General features: G+C 34.5%; 1 protein-coding gene across 17 annotated transcripts in view; it reads right to left on the reverse strand.

Moving 5' to 3' along the window:
* LOC141461393 (uncharacterized) overlaps positions 1-22,950 on the reverse strand; it is a 561,940-nt gene that overhangs the window by 129,889 nt on the left and 409,101 nt on the right. The window lies entirely within an intron of this gene.

Genomic DNA, 22,950 nt, shown 5'->3' on the forward strand with positions numbered 1-22,950 from the left:
GGTAGTTGGGCGTAAAGACCGCCTGAAAAAATAGGCATTACTTTTCTTCAAACCGGACATGTAATTTAATGCACTGGATGTTGGTCTCACATCTTCTTTTGAGGTAATAAGTAATTTGCTCGGGCTATGACAGTGGAGAGATGATTTCCTTATAACCTTTTACAATGCTTTTAACCTTTTATGCCACTATGGCGAACTTTAAAAATTGAATTTTCTCTAGAAAGACATGGCCTGAAGTCCATGAATTATTTAAACACATATTTAGCAATAAGTCAATGTGTGAGTTTTATAAGAAAAAAATTTACATCTCAAACGTAACAATTGTTTATTATTGTTCAACTATTTTAAAAATATACTCCAGAGACCCGCTGTATTCATAAAACATTAGCTATTTATAAAACCACTTTCAGCATTCTAAAAAAAACTGAAGTTTATTTACCTATATAAACAGAACTTTAACGTCTTACAAATTTAGTTCAGGGGATGTATGCAATCTTCAGTTTACTGAAAAAAGTTAAAATAACAAATTTTAATGCGAGTTCACATAAGTCTCCTAATTTGGCTCACAAAATAGCATTTGTTTTTGAAGATGATAGACACAGTTTTTCGTTCAAATTTCTAGCAGTTTTATTAAGCAGATAGGAGAGTAACTTTCAATGAATTATTTGAAAGAGTCATCGCGACAAATTATGCATTTGGTTGCTTTACGTAACGTTTTATTAATTCCAAGATCGATTGGGATTGAATTTGAGTAATATATTTAAACAAATATTTGGTTGTACTTTTATGTAAATATATACATTTATATAAACGGCCAATGTATGAATTTTAGGACGAAACTAGTTCACAAAAAAGATGGACAGTATTTTCATATTTGCTAAGGAAAATAGTAAACTAACGGCAAAACAGACCGTTTGAATTAAAGAACAAAATCCTATTAAATGAATATCGAATCCCTGCAATTTATTATCGATTACAATTTTTTATATTTATGTAATAATCCAGTTGTATGCAAATATGAAATGAAATAAAAATGATAAGGTCAATATTTATTGAATATCTTAATATTTTTCATCTTGCGTAACGTGTAGACCATTTAGCTATATCTCTTTATTATTGCAGAGCGAGGGCAGCGATGGGCAGATATTGCTGTAAGAAGGATGGAGCTTAGGTCGCACAAATGTAGACGCCAAGATCACATTGGCATTCAGAAGTCAGGCGGGTCCTTCTTCGTTTTACTTCACCCACATTAGCATTTTCCCTTGCATAAGCGCTATACTTTCTTCGGGTAAAAAGTTTAGCAAGAGACAATATGTACGTAACCTTATTTTCTTGCAGTATATATGTATACATATGAGTTTCCATTTCTGTTTTCGCTTATTTTCCAGTTCCCTTCTTTCCAAGCAGTGGATTTGGAACTGGAATTGCGACTGAATAGGTGTAGACCCTACTAAATTTTGAACTTTTTCAGCTAGAATTATTTCTCTAGGTAGTCAAGCTATTACGCTTTAAAAGTTAGTTTTGAAAATTAAGTTTTTATTTTTGGAAGAATTTCAGTTCTCCAATGAACTGGTTTAAGTAGTTAACTTGAATTTCTTTACCTAATCATGCCTGGATATCATTTTCACCGCTATTACTTTGATTGATTATGGGCCCTAAATAAGTGAACTGATTTAAACAGTTTTAACCTGGTTCTAATCTCTCATCACTCATTGGAAGTGGCTCTAAGGCCTTTCTATTCTCATCCAACAAAGCTAATTAAGTTATTCTACCCTAATAAACTCTTATTTGAACATTTTGCACGCTCTAAAAGCTGCTACTTCAGATTTATGCTATTTAGCACACATTAACTAATAAGTGTAAATGCTTTATAAATTCTTTAAATTCAATGTTACTGCCTTTTTTTGCCTCCCAGAAGATACACACTAAGGGGAAGGAATATACTTTCAACTGCTCCATATTACATAAACGGCTTGTTTCAAGTATCACTTTAACGTCATTTTTACGATACTTAAACATTAATAAAAATAAAAACTAAAACGAATACGTAAAAGCTATATAAGTGATAGGTTACATAAAAGAACTGAAAAAATTCACGATGATAAAACAAATTAAGATTCAAAACTGTTACTACACTAACTCATCAATTTTGATTAAATTGACGAAGGTAGAAAACTTTTTAACGAAGTTATCTGAGAGAATTTGTTGTAATGATCAAGGCTACACAGTTCGCCGTGCACGAATAGCTACGGAATCATTGGAACTCTGATATGGTTCTGCAGCGGCCAGTACAACTTGCTCTACATTTTTTTTTCAGCGGCAAAAAAAAACCTGCATAAACGACCAGCTACGATCTTAAAACGATGACGATATGACTTGGAACGACTGTAGAGTCTCTACGAAATTTGGGCCAACTTGTGAATTAGTTTCAAATTGCTGTGATGCTAGGGCCGGCACTTTTGGAAAGTAAACAGTTCTGAGGTTGTTCTGAACTGACAAACCATTCTTTACTCCAAAATTTCAGTGGATATTACAGCTGAATTACCCCCTTGCGGTAGAAGGGAGAACTTTCCACAACATGAGAAATGAGCTTGAATAGAGCTGCCGAGAGAGTAGGACTTGTGGAAAACAGAAATATGCAAGCAGGGGTGGAGATATTGGGCGCGCAGTGTGTGATATGTGACGATAAGTGATTTTAGGTTTGAAAGAGCAGACATTTTCACTGGACCGTTTAAGAAGAGTGGGTCGTCTTAGACAATGTTAGGCTGAAAGTGTAAGAGAAGATGCCAGAAGCAACGATTGGCATCAGGAATTGGAAGGCTTCCGCAGTGAATCGAGAGGACTGGCGGAAGAGAATCGAGAAGGCGAGAATTAGAGAGTTGTAGCGCCAGATGATGATAATATTATTACTATAAATACGTTAATCAAATTTCAAGTTTACTTAAAATTTGAACAATTTTTTTTTCACTTACAACTCTGAGAATCGTAATGAAACAAAATTAAAAATTGTGTTTCACTCCAGATTTTTTAGATCTATTATAAAATGTATGTTTGCTGGCAATTTGAGAAACCTGTCAGTTAAAAACTAGAATACAATCTCATCTTTCAACCGCAAACCAATTGTACCACAATAACCTTATATTTCACTGTCAGGCATTATTATATGTTAACACCTAGGAAATTACAATAATGGTTCGATAAATTGGTCTACGGAATATCTCGCTTGAAGGAACACTGGCCGAGGGCAAAACCAATCATCATCGTGTAGGTGAATAAGAGAATCTAAACATGTCCATCTGTTGTCCGAACGAACTTTCAATTTTAGTTCTACAGTTTCAACCAATCGGTGGGCAAATAATTTCAAATTTAGCGAATAAATAACATTATACATGGTTAGAAATGCAATGTATAGTAAATTTCTATTCCCGGAAGAATGTTTAAAATAATGATTGACGATAACAGTTTTTCCAATTCAAAAAAAGAGATTGGCAGCGCTATACATAGATATCAAGTTAGCTGTGCCTTTGTAGCTGAGAAACCAAAATAAGGTTTTTCTGGTGTGGGTACCCGGTTACTCAGCTTTTAAGGAAACGAAGTAGCAGATTCGCTGGTCCGTGAAGGCGCTGCGAGAAACATCGTTGGCCCGGAACCCTATTTTGGGGTTTCCAAGTGCCTTAAGAGTGCGGCCATTAAATTATGGGTGCAGAGGAGGTCTCAGAAGTTGTAGTTGGCCACCACTGGGCAGAAACTGGCGAAGGAGTTCATTAGGGGCTATTCGCCAAAGCTGACAGCTGATTTAATCCGTCAAGGCGGTGCGGCTATCAGGATAATTTGTAGGCCTACTGACCGGCCATACAAATATACATACATTGCATGGGCCTGGCAGATGATAACCTCTGTAGGTTCTGTCAGGAGAAGGAGGAAGCGGCACCCCAGAGTCGCTCTCCGGAATTAAAAGTATGATTAAAAGGACGGGTCTGGAGAGTGAGCTCTAGAGTGCGGGAGCCACAATAGATCGAAAGGGGTCGCAGTGGCGCAGGCCTTGGGCCGCCCTATTAAAATCTTATCTAATCTTATACATAGATATCAAGTTAACTGCGCCTTTGTAGCTGAGATTATTTCGCTATAAAATTGAAAAACGCTGAGTTTATTTATTAATTAACAAATTCTTTGATAATTATTTCAGCTATATAGCCGATACTTCAGAAGATGAGTACGATCTTAACACTTCCACTTTTAGCAATCCAAACTGAACTAAAGTATTTATTTATTATTTCTTTTAAATTAAGTCGTTTCCAAATCGAGATCATTGGACCCGGAGCCTTTTTCAAATTACTACTGATTTTGGGACAGTGTTTTCTCTTTTACAAGCAACACTGTGAGCTGTAAGAAATTCTTAGAAAGAGGGAATCTAAGGTTAATACAAACCAAGTTGGATTCGAAACTGGCATTTCCTTGTGGGAATCCAGTGCACCAATCAACCACTGAGCTAATTCGTTCCATTTATTGTTTTGAATTTAGTGATGTAAACAATTCAAAAAACAACGTAAGCTTTTCAGTTGAAAGCCTTAATTTTTTGAATTTCTATTTCACCATTTCAATTATAATTGACATATTGACAGAAAATGGACAGGCACTTTTACAAATAAATAAGGTGGGTTTTCAAGTAGCAGAAAATGTTAACTAAATAATTAAAAGAGAGATCATGTGAATAACACATAACGTGTCAATAACGCACAGATAACTGATATGATTCTAGTGAGTAACTGACTACAGAGATATTGCGATCGTACCATTAACCAGCGGTTTTAACCATACCGACGGACTTGGCTGTCAGGTTTACCTCGTTCACAATAATTAATTAGTTTTTTGCCAAAACGTTTACACAAACTGCAAACACAGCCAATACTATTTGTTAGATAGAGGGTTTAAAAACGGTGTATACTTTTTTCACCTCTCCTATTATCCCATTAATCACCAAACTTGTACCTTCCACAACTTCTAACTGAAGAAATCTTAAGTCACCTTTTTTCCCTTAAAGTTAATATTGCGAAATTCACTTATAATTAGTTTATATTTTGCTCAAGGTTTTAATATAACTTTTTAAAATTTTTCTTACTCCTAGTCAGGGAATATTTGGCCATCGTGTCAAAGTTTCGAAATTGGGTTTACCTGTTGTAGCAGTTTTAAGGTTTCTCCTAAAAAAGAAAACAAATAATGGACTGTATCCCAAATTTGGAATCCTATTTTGAGTCTGTGGGCCAAGATTATCCTGAAAGTCTTTCAACATTACTCCAGCAAACTTCTTTATTCTTCATGTACAAGAAAAACCCACATAAGCCAATGTGGGCCAATCACCTCTAAATTTAACTGTTGAGTAAATATTTCCCAAGAAAATGGATTGAGGGTGATTTTTCTCAGGTACGTGCAACCTTAAGTTGTAGTTTAAATTGACATCAAAACATATAACATGTTTTTTGTTATTAAACATATCAGATTACATCTAAGGTTTTGGCAGCATACAGTATAGATATTTTTATAACACAGGTTAATCGGACATGTTTACAGTTTGCAGAATATGTTTTTGCAATTTTCCGGAAAATGACGCTTACGGTTTTAATTAATCTTAGTTCACCAAGGTGATCACATTTGCAAGTATTTAAAAGCATTTTGGGGGAAAAAATTTGTTTGTACATTTTTTGGGTATTGATAATAAATGGAAAGGTTGGGCGGTGCACGCAGAGCTCTGCCGGAACTGTTGGGTTTCAATGTTATTTACATTCAATTTCATATAACCTTTTTTTTTGCAACCTTTTTTCCTTTAAGTAGTTAATATATAGAGACATTTATGATGCCTTCATGGTTATGTTTGGTTTTGGTTTCTCTGTTGTAAGAATTAAATAAAACAGTTATAAACGTTAATATTTTCTTTTATTTAATTTACCCATAATTCAACAGGTTATGGGCCCAGTGTGAAGTTGATTTAAATTTGTGTTAGTTTTTTTTTTTGGTACAGATCAGTTGAAGCGTGTGTCTAGTGTGGTACATTTTTTTTTAAGGCATTGAAGATTTATAAAATGACAAATATGGAAGAAAAATTTAGTGTTAATAAACTAAATGGACAAAATTACGACACTTGGAAGTTTAAAATGGAAATGTATTTGACAGAAAAGGATTTGTGGGATGTGATATGGGAAGAAAAACCTAATGCTGGCAAGACTTTATTGACTTGGGAGAAAAAGGATAAGTGTGCTAGAGCAAAAATAGTTTTATCTGTCGAAGACAACCAACTTATGCATATTAAACATGAAGTAACTGCGGCAGGTATGTGGAATTCTCTTGCTAAAGTGTATGAACATAAGAGCCTGAATAGTAAATTGTTTTTATTAAGAAAGCTTTACAGTTTAAGATATAATGAGTCTGTAAATATGAGGGATTACATTTATGAAGTTCTTGAATTAGTTGATAAACTCAGGTGTATAGGTAAAGTAATTCTTGATGAAGACATTATTGCAGTACTATTGTGTAGCTTACCAGTCACTTACGATTCTCTAATTACTAGTTTGGAAGGTCGGCCTGAAAATGAATTAAGTCTAGATTATGTTAAAAATAAATTGATTGAGACATCCGAAAGAAGGCATGAAAATTCTAAGACTGATGATATGGTAGCTATGAAAGCTAATAAGTTTAGTGTTGAGAAACAAGAAAGGAAGAGTAATTCATCTAACAGTCTAGGTGCGACAAACCGAATGTGCTATTACTGTGGTAAACCTGGTCACATCAAGAAATATTGTTATATTTTCAACAGCAGAACAAGACCAAGTTCTTCATATGAAGAGGTTAGAAAAATTACAGAAGATGAAAATAGTGTGGAAATTATTGGAAAATCTCATGAGTGTTTCAAGGTCGCTGGAAATAGCAGGAATGTTAACTGGTACATAGATTCGGGGGCTTCCAATCACATGACAAACAACCGATCATTTTTCCTTGGAAATATAACTAACAAACTTGGTAAAGTAAGAGTTGCTGGCGGAAAAATGTTAAATGTTGTTGGGATTGGTTCAGGTTATATAGAATGCATCTTAAAAAATGGGTCAGTTAAGAAAACCAAAGTGACTAACGTACTATTTGTGCCGGATTTAGATTGCAGTTTACTTTCAGTAAAACGATTGGACAGTAATGGTTATTACATAATCTTCGGAAATGGCATGTGTGAAGTAAAACATAATAATGAAGTTGTTGCAGAAGGATATCTAGATTCAGAACTATACGCTTTAAATCATGGTGACGTGGCTAGAAAATCTGTGGAGATTATTCATGAAAACTGCATTCATGTATGGCATAGAAGGTTTGGGCATCGTGACCCTAGAGTTATTAACAAAATGAAGGAGACAAATTTGGTTTATGGATTAGCAATAAAAGAATGCCAGTTAAAAATGAAATGTGTCAGTTGTCTGAAAGGGAAAATGGCTGATAAAGCATATCCTAAAACTTCAGAAAATAGAACATTAGCAGTAGGTGATCTGTTTCACGCAGATCTTTGTGGCCCGATGCAGGTTCCTACTCCTAGTAATAATTTATATATTCTTACATTAATTGATGACGCATCTCGTTTTCTCACCATTTATTTGTTAAAAAATAAAGATGAAGCTGCCCAAAGAATAAAGGAATTTTTTATTTTTGTAAAAAATAAGTCTGAAAGGACCCCCAAATTATTGCGTACAGATAGAGGTGGGGAATTTGTAAATGATAATTTGCAGAATTTTTTCAAGCAGGAAGGAATACAACATGAATTAACGGTGCCGTACTCACCTCAACAAAATGGAGTGGCTGAAAGGAGAAATCGCTATCTATTGGATATGGTACGATCTATGTTAGATGATGCCAATTTGGAACAAAAATACTGGGGTATAGCGGCATTGACGGCTGTATATTTGCAAAATTGTCTTCCGACGAGAACTTGTGAGAGAACACCATATGAATTGTGGAATAAGAGAAAACCTGATGTGAGTGGTTTCAAAGTATTCGGGAGTAAAGCTCTTTATTATGTTCCTTCTGTAAAACGAAGCAAATTAGACAATCATGCTAAGGAAGGAATATTTGTAGGGTACGCTGATGAATCAAAGGGTTATTTAGTTTTGGACACTAAAACAGATAAAATTACTGTAGTCAGGACGATACAATGTCTTGAGACAGATAATAATAAAGTTTTGCAAGAATGTGAGAGCTTAAATCAAAGTGGAACCAAAGAAGTACAAAATAAGGGAGATTTAAATAGACGAGTGTCTGAAAGAATTAATAAAGGTAAACCTGCAGAACGCTTTGATGAAGCTTATAAAGTATTAGAGTCCAATGAAATTGAACCGACATCGTGGAATGAACTACAAACTTTAACTAAAGAAGAGTTGCGAAAATGGGTTGATGCCATGGACGCAGAGATGGAATCAATGAAGGCTAAGGATGTCTGGGAGCTATCAGACCTGCCTGAAAAAGTTACTCCAGTTGATACCAAATGGGTATTTAAATTAAAGCGAGACGAAAATGGAAAGGTAACACAACATAAAGCAAGATTGGTAGCTAGAGGTTTTACACAAAAACCAGGAGAGGATTTCACTGAAATATTTGCACCCGTAGCCAATAATGCTACTTTAAGAGTTCTCTTATCTGTGGCTGGAGCTAAAAGGATGATGGTAAGACACCTAGATGTTAAGACAGCATTTTTAAACGGCGAACTGAAGGAAACAGTATATATCAATCAACCAAAGGGATATGTGTTGAATGGTAATGAAGAAAAGGTGTACAGACTAAAAAAAGGATTATATGGTTTGAAGCAAGCTGCTAAAACTTGGAATGATAAGCTGGATGGAATTCTTAAAAGTAATGGATATCATAGAAATGAAGTGGACCCTTGCTTGTACATGAAGAGAGAAACTGACGGAATATGTTACATATTAGTATATGTTGATGATATTATTCTGTGTACCAATTTACCAAAATTAGGGGATGAAATATTAACAGGATTCAGCAAAGAATTTGAATTTCTTAGAGAAAAATTGAATCTAAATTAACGATTGAGGTGGGGTGTTGGGTTTCAATGTTATTTACATTCAATTTCATATAACCTTTTTTTTTGCAACCTTTTTTCCTTTAAGTAGTTAATATATAGAGACATTTATGATGCCTTCATGGTTATGTTTGGTTTTGGTTTCTCTGTTGTAAGAATTAAATAAAACAGTTATAAACGTTAATATTTTCTTTTATTTAATTTACCCATAATTCAACAGGAACTACTTACGCTGCTAACTTCTAAATACTTCTAAGATCGGTGTCACGATTCTGCTTACAGTTAATCATGCATAAAATTATGAAATATTATTGCAAAGCATAAGTCTTTGGGTGCTCCACCCCAGATTTATGTATCTTCTGAAGTCATTTTCACGTCTGAATTAAAAAATAATAATAATAATAAAGTCAAAGCTTTGAAGGAACTTTTTTGTTTGACAAACACATTTTCAGTACTACTACTGAATACTACCCAAATCTGCAGACATAAAGAAGAAAACCGCAAAGAACCCCAATGGAGTCGCATGATCTCGTTACAATTCTACACTTTATGAAATGAGCATATTCGTTTACAATGAAATAAAAGTCAAACTGTGAAAGAATTTTCACAGCTTTGAAAAATTTATAAAATAATGCAGCTAAGTTACTAAAACAACCGCTTCATAAAATTCATTTATTTTTGTCTTGCCACAAAAAAATGATATTATAGAAAAAGAAAATAGAGAAAACTCTATTAAGAATGTCTCTAGCAATGATCATTCAAACAAACATCAAAGTGCACCTGCAAGCAGTGGAAGTGACAACAACGATCCTCTACACCTGCTGCATTCCATTACAATGCAATAACAATCCAGAGGAAAGGCTTGAAGTCACGATGCACCCACCGTGCTGACAGTCACTTCCCATTAGATATCTCTAGATTGTCATAGAATTTCAGTATCAGATCTCTAGGTAAAGCTCCTAAGGCAAAGAGATGCCTATTCGTATTGAGATGTAATCAAAGTAAAGCAATAAGAAGTTTGGAAGAAAGAATTGCTACATCTAACCCGTCTCTTTACTGCCTGCGTAAAATTCAGTCCATTCAATAAAATATTTTTAAAATTCCTTTTAAACATGGAAAATATTAATAAAAATTCTGAAATTATTGGAGAATTTTACGATTAAATTCCAATTTAATGGAGCATTAAGTAACATAATTAAATAGACTAAACCCAAAATGGGAGGATAACTATTAAACTCTAGCCATTCTAGTTTTATTAAATTTCCTTAACAATCTACAGCTGACATTGATTAACCATTTTGTTATATCATGTACACTGTGCTTTATTTCTTACAACTGTGCCATCTTAAATCTGAAATGACTGATTAAATCTTCGTCCCAGGAGAAAGGACATAATAAAATCTTAAGTTATAATAATAAAAAAAACTCGTAAAAGGAGTTTAGCTGAAAGAAAATAAGTTATTTTCTTTCTGAACGCAGAGATGTCTTTAATACATTATATTTGCACATAATATTTAGCAGCTACCTGCGATTGCCAATCAGAACACTGACTTTAGTATAAATTGAACCAGCTATAATCCAGAGCTATTTTTCTGTACAAACCAATTTGAAAATGACGATTTTTTTTTTTTTATTATTATTATTGTGGAAATCAGAGCAGTAATTCCTTAAAGGTTCTTCTACGTCGATCAATATCTTCGTCATAAAAGCAGTACTAAAACTCAACCAATTCATCAGATCTGCCTCAGTAATCTCTCCTAAAAGAAGCAATTATAATACCAGAACCCAACATACTGTACCAAATAGTAATCTCCACAAACTGGAAAAAGAAAACCCCTAGACAAAATGTAGAGAAGATTTTTCAACTCTTTTTTCACAGTATTTTACCTAAACTTCCATTTAAAAGTTGTGGTATTTATTATAATTCTGTTTATTAAAGACGAAGAAGAAAAAGTTAGCGGATATCTGGCATCAATAGAGTTATTGATGAATAGCTGGAAAATTCTTTTGGTAAGGAAAACTTGTTCAAGACGTTTTTCTAATTCCTTACAGTTTTAAGATTACTTTTTCAATTAAGTTTCTGCTTGGAAGAAAGAATTACTAAAAAGTTGATTTTAAAGATACTGTTTAAAACAGATAATTTTTTTACACAGTTGCTCTTCAGAAATTTAGTCCGTTTCCTTCGAATTTACATAAAGAAAAGGATGAACAATATGGTCTTTTTCAATTCTACCAGAAAGCAAGTTAACGTTTACAGTAGTACTATTCTTTTAGCTGTCATAATTGTCGAATTGACTTTATTCATTAGCTATCGTAACAAAGATGTATACAAATTAAATACTCTTTCTTTAAAAAAAAAAATAGAAAAAAATACTGCTATTTGGGATGAAATAAAGAGAAGATTTCTGCAGGGTATAGATTTAAACACTTTTTCACGTATTTTGGCGTCCCAGCAAGTAACTCCGCCTAACAAAACGTCTGTGACCCAGTACTTTCACAGAGCACACTGTAGCTTGCAAAGACTGATGAGTGCGACTTTAGTTTGAATAGCTTGTGGCTATGAAGCTACCTTAGTTGAATAATAAATATAATGTTACAGCAAAGAATTCTGTATGTTAACCAATGGAAACCTTCCCAACTCATGTAAAGGTTCCTGCTCTTCCACAATTTAACAATAGTATTTAAGCGTCCAAAAAAATTGCGCTTCTAAATCAGAAGGACAACGATTACACGGAGTGTACTGTGTTGTTTCAAGAAGCAAACTTACTTTTTCTAAACTTTTAAGTAACAAGAACTGTGCATGATTTGCGATAATGTCGTAATATTGCCGGAATTTGAAGCACTGCTTAAGTTAAAAATAGAGGCTGAATAAGGTTAACATGTTTCATAGCGATAAAGGAAGTAATTAAGAACTAGCAAGATGCTAGATAAAGCTACTCAAGTTCTGTTACCTCTAAAGGTAAGGAATTAGCTCAATGTTCAGTGCACTGTATTCCTATGCGGAGATCCAGGATTTCGAATTCACACACTGACCCCTAAGAGATGATTTCTCTCTAGGAGCTTCCTACAGCTCATGATCTGGTGATGGACAGTGTTGGCTGTAACGAGAAAACACTGTTCGGAAGCTGGCAGTTTAGTGGAAAAAGCTTCAGGCTCCAATGACCTCAGAGTTTAAATTTAAAAAAAAATCTACAAAATGGTAAATTCGAAAAAGATACTACAACCACTTTAATTAGTACTTAGACGCCCACATCAGTGAAAATGGTTTTCTTGATGTGAAAGTCAGGGAGAAGATTAGCGATGTTGACGGTGTATCAAAGTACAGAAGGGCATCCTGTATAGTAGACAATCAAAATGATCATTCTTGATTTCCACCTATAAATTATCTATTCTGTGTTAGGCGCCACGGTAGCCGAGCGGTTAGAGGCAAGACCTGTAAAGCTAATATGTATTGTGGTACTGGGTTCGATTCCCGCTCTTAGGCCTTGGGTTTTATTTAATTGTTAATAAAAGAAATTTTTACAGTAAAGTGTGTTTGCTAGTTGCCTCCGTCCACGACACCTAATTGGTAGTTGGACGTAAAGCCCGCCTGAAAAAATAGGCAATTACTTTACTCTTCAGTGTTCTAGAAATTCTTCTCCTTTCTGCTGAATGAAAACCAGGTCCTCAGGCGACTGAAATGGTTATTTGAAAAAGATTGAAATAAGATGTAACAAGAGCTGCAATACGTATCAGCTATTCAACGGTAAGAGGAGATAGAGGACAATTCGTTACGTTGGTAAGGACTTGTCCTCAGTGTGGGTCTCCATCGGTCCACTTAGGAGCCACATGAGATAAAGGCGATGGTCAAAGACACACAAATAGCAGGGGAGAAGTGAGTGGTTAACGTGAAGGACACAGGAGAAAAGAAAGGAACTGTTCTGAGGAAAAGGATTAAGGTAAGGCAATACAGGCTAATTATTTATTATCTGTACTGTTTTTAATTAGGTATTCACATTGCATTGCGCTTATTTAATATGTTCTTCAAATTTTATTTGGAACGCTCTGGGTAAAGAACAACCATTTACGAGTAAGCATTAAAAGAGCGAAATACCTCCGTTCGAATGCCCACGCATTCCCTTCTTTATTTCATTTCATTATTATTATGAAATATTTTTAATACGAACGTTGGTTCACTTAATTTACTGTTTTAGCTTTGCCACAATTTATGGAGGTAGTTGTTAGCACATTATTTTCAAATGATCGCTGTTTTTCTATTTATTTTTTATGCCTTTTTGAGAATGCTCCTTTATTAAGTTCCCACAAATTCGTCGTCTTGGAGAACTATGTCTGTGAAGTGACAGGGTAATTTTCTTCAGAGATTCACCATCTTTCTTATCACCTAAATAAAATAATTATCTCTTTTTCTTCTATGTACATAATTGTGGTGAACAAGTAATTAGGTTATTTTAATTTTTTTATGCTCATATAAAAGGCTCATAATTAACATAATGGCCAGAAGTAAATGTAAAACAATAAATTCAAGACGAAAGAAACATTTATGAAGAACATTTTTTTAAAAAGATACGCATTTCATGTAAAATTAAATTATAACTCACTAAAAGATTAAAAAAAACACTGCAGCATACAATTTATCAAGAGATTACACAAATTTGTTCAAAAATCGTCTTTCAACTTCATCCTAAGCTATTCGAAAGTTGAAAGATTTAACGTTGGAACCTTCAGAGAATCCATTAAACTGGATTAAATGGCTATGATCTCCGCAATAAACTCAAATTGGAAACACCAAGAGGATAAAACTTGTTTGTTAATGAGTGATGAACAGTTTGCTAAGTTTTGTACCCTTCATTGGATACTGGATGAAAAGAGATGAGATTTTGTTACGGCTATCGTTCTACTTAAATTCGTGTAAAGATCATCAAAGTACGAGAACTGCTAAATTTCGTACTAAATTTTCAAACAAAAATTGGTGAAAAAGTTTCGGTTTAAGTTTTTAATCCAACAAGTAACACAAGGTCTTAACATTTTTCGTTGTACGCACGTACAACTCTTAAACTCTTTAACTTAAGAACTCTTAAACGATTCTTCACTCTAAACGCATTGTTTTCAATCATAAATTTCTAAACGTTCCTCTAATTATTCCAGAATATAATGAATCTTTTTTAATAAAATTGAGCGCCCTGCCAGTTTTCGCGCATAATTTGTGCTTTCCAAATAACAGAATGAGTGTAATACAATATTTAAGGCCGCCTATTTCCAGTAATTCACCAGATAACTTAAGTAATTATCTCCATCAGCAAATATGTGGGAAACATGAGCCTCTTAGTTTTGGTGTAACAAATTAGAAAAGCCTGTTCCAGTTAAATTCGTAATCCTTAGCGTAGGCTCCAATAGTTCAGGTTAAGTCTTAAACCATAATACCATAGTTGCATATATTTTAACTCATTAATTAAACCTACATATACCTACTCATTTTATGTCCCTTAACCACAAATTTATACAAAAAAAGAAAAAAACTTAGTGCCCGATTTATTTGGAATTTCTGAGACAATTTCAGTTTACAAAAATGACAGTATTGTTCAAATTTTTTAGTGGCTGTTTCATTAATTGCCAATTTCAGTCATAATTCTTTTACTTACTCTATTTATTTATTTTTGCCAAGCAAATGACCTATCTTTCGTATACTTATTTACAATTAAAATTAGTTTGACTTTGTTACATCTAAGATTTGTGCGTCTTCTTTCCTCAAAATTAAGGAATTCGCTGGTCTTCAGAAAATCTTGAAACAATATTTCCCCCTCTGTCGCCAAGAAAAATAGAGATTATTTTGGCATTAACATCCCGATCACATTCTACCAGGCTTGGTTTCCTGGTTGAATGATAAAATTAAAACTGCCAACTGATTAATAGCAGCTAGTAATCCAATGTTTATTATTGAATATGTGCAATCATTAACTTCAATGTTCAATATCGTAAAATGTTACAATTTAACACATAGTAAACTAAACAGGAAATAGTGGCAATAGGTAACGGGAACTATTAGTTATAATCAGAAGTCCATAGTCCGCAGGGTATACAGCCGCTGTTCTAGGGTAGGAGTTTATTACATAAACGAAGAGATTTATACGAAGAGATTTAATGGTATTGTAAACTATGTAATGTGTAATGTCTATGTTTATGACTGAAATATGCATGAGCCGTCTAGGATCTACGCGCTTAATGTTTAACTAATAGTCTACAGGTAGAGAGAATTTCAAAATTATTTAATTAGATGTTTATTTAATTAACTAATTTATTGCGTTGAATAGAATTAATTAGTTACCATTAATTTTAGGAGCTCATTAAGCAGAAATTAAGAAAAAATAATAAATATTTAATAAGTAAGATTACAAAGTAATGCAATCCTAGTACTCCATAATTACTATTACAGAACTCGTATCAGGGATTATAAAGGAAAAAACTGGTAATTCGTAAAAAGTTAATTGTACTTTGTAAGTTATTCATAAATAACGTTTTATACGAGGTGCGGCTACTAAATAACGAGACTGATGCTGCTACAGAAGAACTATGCATGCGCCAAATCCTAACGACCGACAGCTGCGCAGCGTAAAGCCTTCTCTTTCGATTGCAGCGCCTCACGTGTTTGTAGAGAAATCTGTCTGACCGGAACCGTCGTTTGTGTAAGAGGTGTTAGTTTCCTTTTTGCCGAAAACATGATACTACACATGTAGTAGAGCAACGAATTGTCGTGAAATTTCACATGAAACTGGGTAAAACCGCTACTAAAACTTATCTTTCATTAAAAGAAGTTTATGGCGATGAATGTTTATCACGTGCGCGAGTTTTTGAGTGGTTCAAGCGTTTCCAAGATGGCCGAGAAGACGTCGGAGATGATGACCGCCCGGGTCGCCCTTCCACGTCCAAAACGGATGAAAATATCGATTATAATTAATCAACATTACTACCGTGAGGTAGCTTGCTCAACTCCGTGAAAGAGTAAGGAAAAACGACCCAATTGGTGGAAGAACAAATCATGGGTTCTCCATCAAGACAGTGCGCCGGCTCACACTGCAATGTCTGTCAAGACAACATCCCAGTTTTAGGCCATCCGCCTTATTCGCCTGACCTGGCCCCATGTGACTTTTATCTGTACCTTAAAGTCAAATCTGCATTAAAAGAAACACGATTTCAGTCCGTTGAAGGTGTGAAAGAAAAAGCGGCACGCGTCATGCAGGAGCTCACAGAAAAAGACTTCCAGCACTGTTTCGAATAATGGTAAATTCGCGTGGCGCGTTTTAGGGATAGAGGAGTGGTGTATATTGAAGGTGATAATAACTAAATATGTATACATTTAAAACAAAATGTTTTACAGCAATAGTCTCGTTATTTAATAGCCACACCTCGTAAGCTGGTCAGCATGAATTTTAAGCACTTTACAAGCGGCAACCATCTTCTCAGATATTTGAAACGCTGTTTCTCTGGGAAAAAATGTGAATTCGTTACCCTGTTTTCAGGAGCTGTGGCAAAACCCTCTCTTCAGCGAATATACAAATCTAAATGTTGATCTTAAGATTACTTAAGAATATCATTGGTTCTCGGGGCGAGAATCTTGCTACCCTTTCACTGCAGTCTAAAGGCCTACTGTACCATCCTAACTAGAATACTCAAGTCTTGCTGGAGAAAATGAAAAAAAATTGTTCAAAAACTTTAAACTTTATGGTTAGATAAATTCATTGACTCATTATGTTGCGTTTTTTTTAAAAAAAAAATATTGGAACTATTTTCTTCAGTTATGCAACTTTGCATTTGGAGTGTGTCTCGGTGCAGTAAAAGCAAACCTTATTTATTTAGCATCCTTAGCAACGTCTAGTATCGCTTGTTATATTCAAGTTGAACGAGTCAGTACAAATGTAACCAGAACTTTGAATCAAAACATTGTGTTAGCAACTATCAGTAAATAGTTTCTACTAATGGGTGGAAAGAGCTAGATTATTTGTTATTTACATTCAACTATTGAGTCTGGACATGAGACGTTACTGGATATGAGATGTATATGTAAGAATATAGTTTTATATCCAATGTGGAGGATTTTTCTTTCATTCCCTTACAAGTTTTGTAAATAAATATTAATGGGACTATCAATAATGTTTAATTGTAGCTATAGCTGAACCATGACATGTAAATAACTGCCCTCCAAAATGCCCGCTCATGTATTTTTTTTTCTTTTTCGGTTTACCGGCGAACAGCTTTCCTTTAGGCCAAATTTATACAACCTCCGAGAGGTTTTGCCATGACGTTTCGCTTGCTAGTTGTAAAATTATCATAGTAACTTCAGAGGGCGCTAATAGCAAGTTGACGATACGCCGGCATTATGAAGACATAACGGTAATAGTTAGAAATAGGGGAAAAAAGATAAATCAGGCAAGAAATATGTTAAGACAAAAATTAAGTGAAATAAGAAGAAGAAGAGAATCTAGGAAAAAGATGATAGAAGTAGAGAAAGTGCAGAAGAAGATGACAAATGATGATTCGAGGTCTATGGTAAAAGCAGAATACGGCATACATGAGAGATAGGATGAAGCAGACAGAGGTGGTGACGAGGCCGAACCGAAGAGAAGCCCAAAGAGATTAGGTGTTAAAGTGGGACTTAGGCGCTTGAGCATAAAGGATGCACTGGTCCATTAACACCAGCCATACTGGAGATCTGGAGAATCAAGAATTTTTTTGCGCAGAAGAAAACTTTTACATTGAGAAAATTTTAAAAATATAATAAAGGCAGTGGTTTCATTATTTTTGTATACTTTTAAGTATATGATTTAAGGTGAGACAACATCTTGGTCCAGAAGGCATTGGCGCCCGGAGCTTTTTTCAGTGCACTGCCGGCCTCCGGTCAGTTTTCTGTCGTTAGAGACAACACTGTCCGGTGACGGGCGGAGCTTGTCTGTAAGAAGCTCATAGGAAAAGAAAATCTAAGGGCCAGCAGCTGGATTCGAACCCGGGACTTCCGCGTGGGATTCCAATACACTAACCGCATAGCTAATCTCTTCTCATTTTCATACTGTTCACTGAAAAGTAATTAATTGAGTTCAAATATTCAAAATAATGTTAAAATAGTCTAGTAACAGAAGTTTATGTAAATAGCGGTATATAGTAGAGGGATGAATGTGTGAAGCGAATGTATTTGTAGGTAAGAATGGAGAGTGAGTGATATTCTAGTGATAAGCACCTAGACGATGCTGGCTGTATGGCGGAAGCCAATGCCAAAAAAAAAAAACAAAAAAAAACAAAAAAAAAAACAGAAGATTGCATATTTTTAAAACTTGTAATTAAATAAAAATAACGACATGAGATAAATTTGTACAACTTGAAAAGAGATAATTAAAATGGCAAATAATAGGTGTGAGAATAATTAATCGTTTTCCGTTGGTATGGACTTGGAACAGGTGTGAAACGAGAGAATGTTACTACTCTCCAGCGAAAACCTCAATTCTTTTCATTCAGGAGTGTGTGGGAAAAGGAGAAACATACATTTGTACGTCAAAAAAGAAAGAAAAGAAAAAATGCAGAATAAAAGAATGCACTCCGCACCCAGCGTTGGCTTCTTGCAGAATAACGAGAGCATGTGTACCCCCATGCAGAAATCTCACGTTCTCAAGTTATTATGGTCGCATTCTCTCTCAGTCTCACAATTTACCACAAAACCAGCGAGAGTAAATTAAATCTGCAATAAAAACTTTCCCCAGCGACATTTAATTAAGCAGAGCTTTAAGTCTGGAACTAAAACGCGGTAGTCCGCAAGTCCCCCTTTACAAACCGTACCTCGTACGCGCGCAGCTTTTCCACAAGCTTCAAACGTGAGCTGCTTAACCTCGTTAAGACGCCCAAAAACCCGGTCGCCCTTTCTCCTTTACGAAATATACTTTATTATATTCTGTATTTAGGATTTAGCTCTCTTTTTCTTTGCCCAAGTATTACATGCATCTATCTGTAAATGTACATTATGTATTATTCTGAATTCTCTACTTAAGGAATATGTATATATTTTAGAGTCATATTTATATTTTTTAGTAAAAATATGTACAACTTACTTTTAACTAAATAACAAAGGGATTTAGCTTTTTTCTGAACATATTTTTTAATTAAATTGCAAATCCTTGTTCAGAAATATCTAAATATTAGCTTCTATTTTTATCCGGGATATTCTTTTTTTCTTTTTTCTGCTTATTACTACATGTGCAGTAAAACATTTGATTTTGTATATCAACTAATTAAACTAATTGATCTGTATTAATTAACCGTACAGACATTCCTATCAAAACTACACCGACAGATAGTTGACGCTCCTTCTACTTGTCACCTCACTCTTCACCACGACCTCAACATCCCAAAATATAGTATCGCAAGTTCCATTCTGCTACTCAACTTCCTCTAATCATTGCGTACAGTCACTCGTTTCCACAGTCATTCCTAGCAATCCACCACACCGACTAAATAGCCAGTCATCATCATCGATAACCTGTAGATAGTGCTACCGCTGGATAGATTTATTTCTTCCAGCTCTTCATGCACCATTTAACACTGCATTGCCAATCCGAAGTCAATTTGACTCCAAAAAAAATAGGAATGGTCACTGTTTCCCCACATCTCATAGTTATCCCAAAATGTTCTTAGATATGCTATCCTCACTCTCTCACCATTCGATAGTCACGAGCTGATGACCGTGGAACTCTTAGTTTCTTTTTGCAGATTAGTTTTCTTGAATCATAGGAGTCATTTTGACTCCAGATTGGCATTACACGTAAATATATCAGAGGCATTTCGACTCCTGATTGGCAATATAAGTAGATTTTCTGTTATTAACTTGACTCCAGATTATTGTCTAAATGCTTATTTGATAAATTTACATAATTTTCATAGAAAGTATCAAGGCACAAAAAAAACCTCTTTCTAGAATTGATTTTCTGTCTAAATTGCAGCGAATTAGGTAACTTTCGATCCGTATCAACAGCGCCCAGTGATTGAAAAAATAGTGAATGTAATTAAAAAAATGAAAAAGTCCCTGATCAGAAGGCAGTCAATCAGGGTTCTAGAAAGTACTGAAATTACTGCGATCCTAAGTTTAAGTTAATTCCTTCTGCGTGAAATGTTAAAGCCGATTTGTAGGCAAAATTTGTTTTTTCATTCTTAATTCCTATTCTTTCTCATCCTTTAATGCAAATTTTATTATTAAAATTGAAATCAATTTTTAAAAAAAAGATAAAAATAAATTATGGAGTCAATATGACTCCACATTGGCAATAACTGACTAAGTTCGAGCATTGGCAATGCTGTGTTAAATGGAACCTGTGAAACCTACATTTTCATGTTTATCGTATCTCTGAAAATGACTGAATCCAAACTTCAGGAAAGTAAAAAATAATTCTAATTATTTATATCTTGACCAATCCTCAAGAACATATATAAATATTATTCCATTAACCTGTTAATTGTTATTAAATTAAGTTATTCGTAACGTTCAAGAAAATGAGTATACAATAAAGATCATTTATTCCTTAACTCAATTAAGACATTCTAAGTTGGTAATTGAAGAAAACCAGTGAAGTGTAATTAAAAAATTACACTTTAATTACACTTAAAAGAGGAAAGAAAAACTGGCCTTTCCTTATTTCTTTCTCGAAATGAAGAAAAATGAAAACTAAGTTTCATAATAAGCAAATAAAGGTTAATCATTAATAGCTTTTTAAATTTCGTGTTGTGAAATATTTGCAATGGATTTCTTTTCTAAAAGTTTGAAATTAATCTTAACTTTCTACATTGTTCCCGTCATGGCCAGCCAGTAAAGTTAAAAAGTCATGCAATTTGCTTCTGTTTGCATAATTAAGAAGGTTTCCCAAGCCAAGAAGGTTTTAGACTCCATTAATTCGTCCGTCTGCCCTTCTTCAAAAGTATTACTTACACAATCTTTGGTTATCTGAAATAGCTTGTGTTGGCAAGAAGTTGTTCTTAATCTTAGACCAACGCTTACATCACTCTACGGAAATAAGAAAACTTGAGTGATATTGTCATCAACCAGGTTTTTAACTAGCTAATATTAAATGGACGCAATTTAATAAATGCTGTTATTCCAGATGTTTATACTAACTACTGCTTCTTAAAGCTTCCATTTCTAACAGCTTTTAATTTAAAGAAGATCTCATTAATATTTGAACTTCTCATTTCACAACTAATTCGTCTTGACAGGCAACTTAAGAGTGTAAGTGTCGAGTAGAAGTCAGATTATCCAAGGAGTTCCTCCGAGGGTAACCGCGAAGTAAGGATGACCCTCTTTTGGATATTTAGATCAATTTTGTTTCTTTAAAATATGAGGGGATTCTTCTTCTTCTTAATCATTCCTCGTTTACTTCTCAGAGTCTAGGTGCCTTCACTAAAACTTTCCCGCTATCCCTATCCTCAGTCAAACTTCTATTTCTTCTCCAATCCAAGTTCCTCTTTCCGAAGTCCTCCCTCACTATCCCTTCCCATGTTGTGCGCGGTCTGCCCCTGCCTCTTTGACCCTGCATCTTAGCCTCATAACAAAGTCTTGCCTATACGGCTTGTGTCCATCCTCATCATGTGCCCAAACCATCTTAGCCTGTGTTCTCTCAGTAGCTCTTCCACCGGCCTGACATCGAGATTAGACCTTATAGTAGAATTTCTTATTCTATCTCTCCTCGTCTTTCCCTCTATTTTTCGGAGGAAGTTAGAGCCCACGATTCGCTGCCGTAGGTTAAAATTGGGAGGTAGGTTTTTTTAATTACCGTTATTTTCGTGCCCTTCGTTACTTCCCTTTTGGTAATAAATCCTTTCTTAAGGGCATTGAACATTCTACCTGCCACAGCCACTCTTTCTCCCTGGATTCGGCACTGTTCATTAATATTTACTCCCAAATATTTAAAATCAGCGACTTGCTCCAACATAACATTCCTGATGTTAACATTTAGCGGTCGATCTCTGCGACGGCTAATTTCCATAGTTTTAGATTTATGGACGTTAATCGTCATGTGAATTTTCCCTAATTCTTCCTGCAATATATTCATATTGTATTGTAAGTCTATATCATTATTTGCAAACACGACGATATCGTCTGCAAACGCGAGGAGGCTCAAACGCACAGGACTTATTCTACAATATCCAACATTATAGCTGCGCATTTTTTGCTGACACTGCCGATGACGGGATTCAGTTAATAAAAGTAACACATTCATAATTATGTCCCGGGTACTAATACAATGGGTGATAGGTTATTATAGCATCATAATATTATACTAATAGTTATTTATTGTAAAGTACCCGAAGAAAAAAATTACAGTTATGTTCCATTACATCTTCGGATAATTTCAACCACAAGGTAACTATGGATTTTGTTGGATTTACAGGTTCGCTCATTTATCACTTTTTCTCTGAACAAAATCTGCGAATGTAAAAATATTATTAATAAATTGCCGTTTGCCATTTTTAAACAAGTAGGTTGTTGCAATGATTAGCGGTGAGGAAAAATATCATTTTCTTTTAAGGGAAATTTAAAATTTAGTTCAACGTTTCGAACATCCTTGGTTGTTCTTCATCAGGAGAGTTGTGGTATTTTAGGTTAAAAATATGTTAAATGTTAATGGTACGAAATGTTAATCCTAGAGTTATTTGGTATATTGGAGTAATCTAATTGCTTCTAATCTGAAACCTTTGATGCGTGGTTTACTTTGGTTGACCAAAACGTTTTATGATTATAGCAACATTTCAGAGTGGATCCAAGGTGTTTGATTTAAGCTTCGTTCTCTGAACTAAATCCTGAACGCTTATTCGTTAAGTTTATTTCTATCAACACACACTAAATTTGTCTGATCAAGGTG

This window comes from Rhodnius prolixus, unplaced genomic scaffold, assembly GCF_049639745.1.
Source record: "Rhodnius prolixus isolate KJV_2025 unplaced genomic scaffold, Rpr scaffold_1, whole genome shotgun sequence".
Classification (NCBI taxonomy): Eukaryota; Metazoa; Arthropoda; class Insecta; order Hemiptera; family Reduviidae; genus Rhodnius; species Rhodnius prolixus.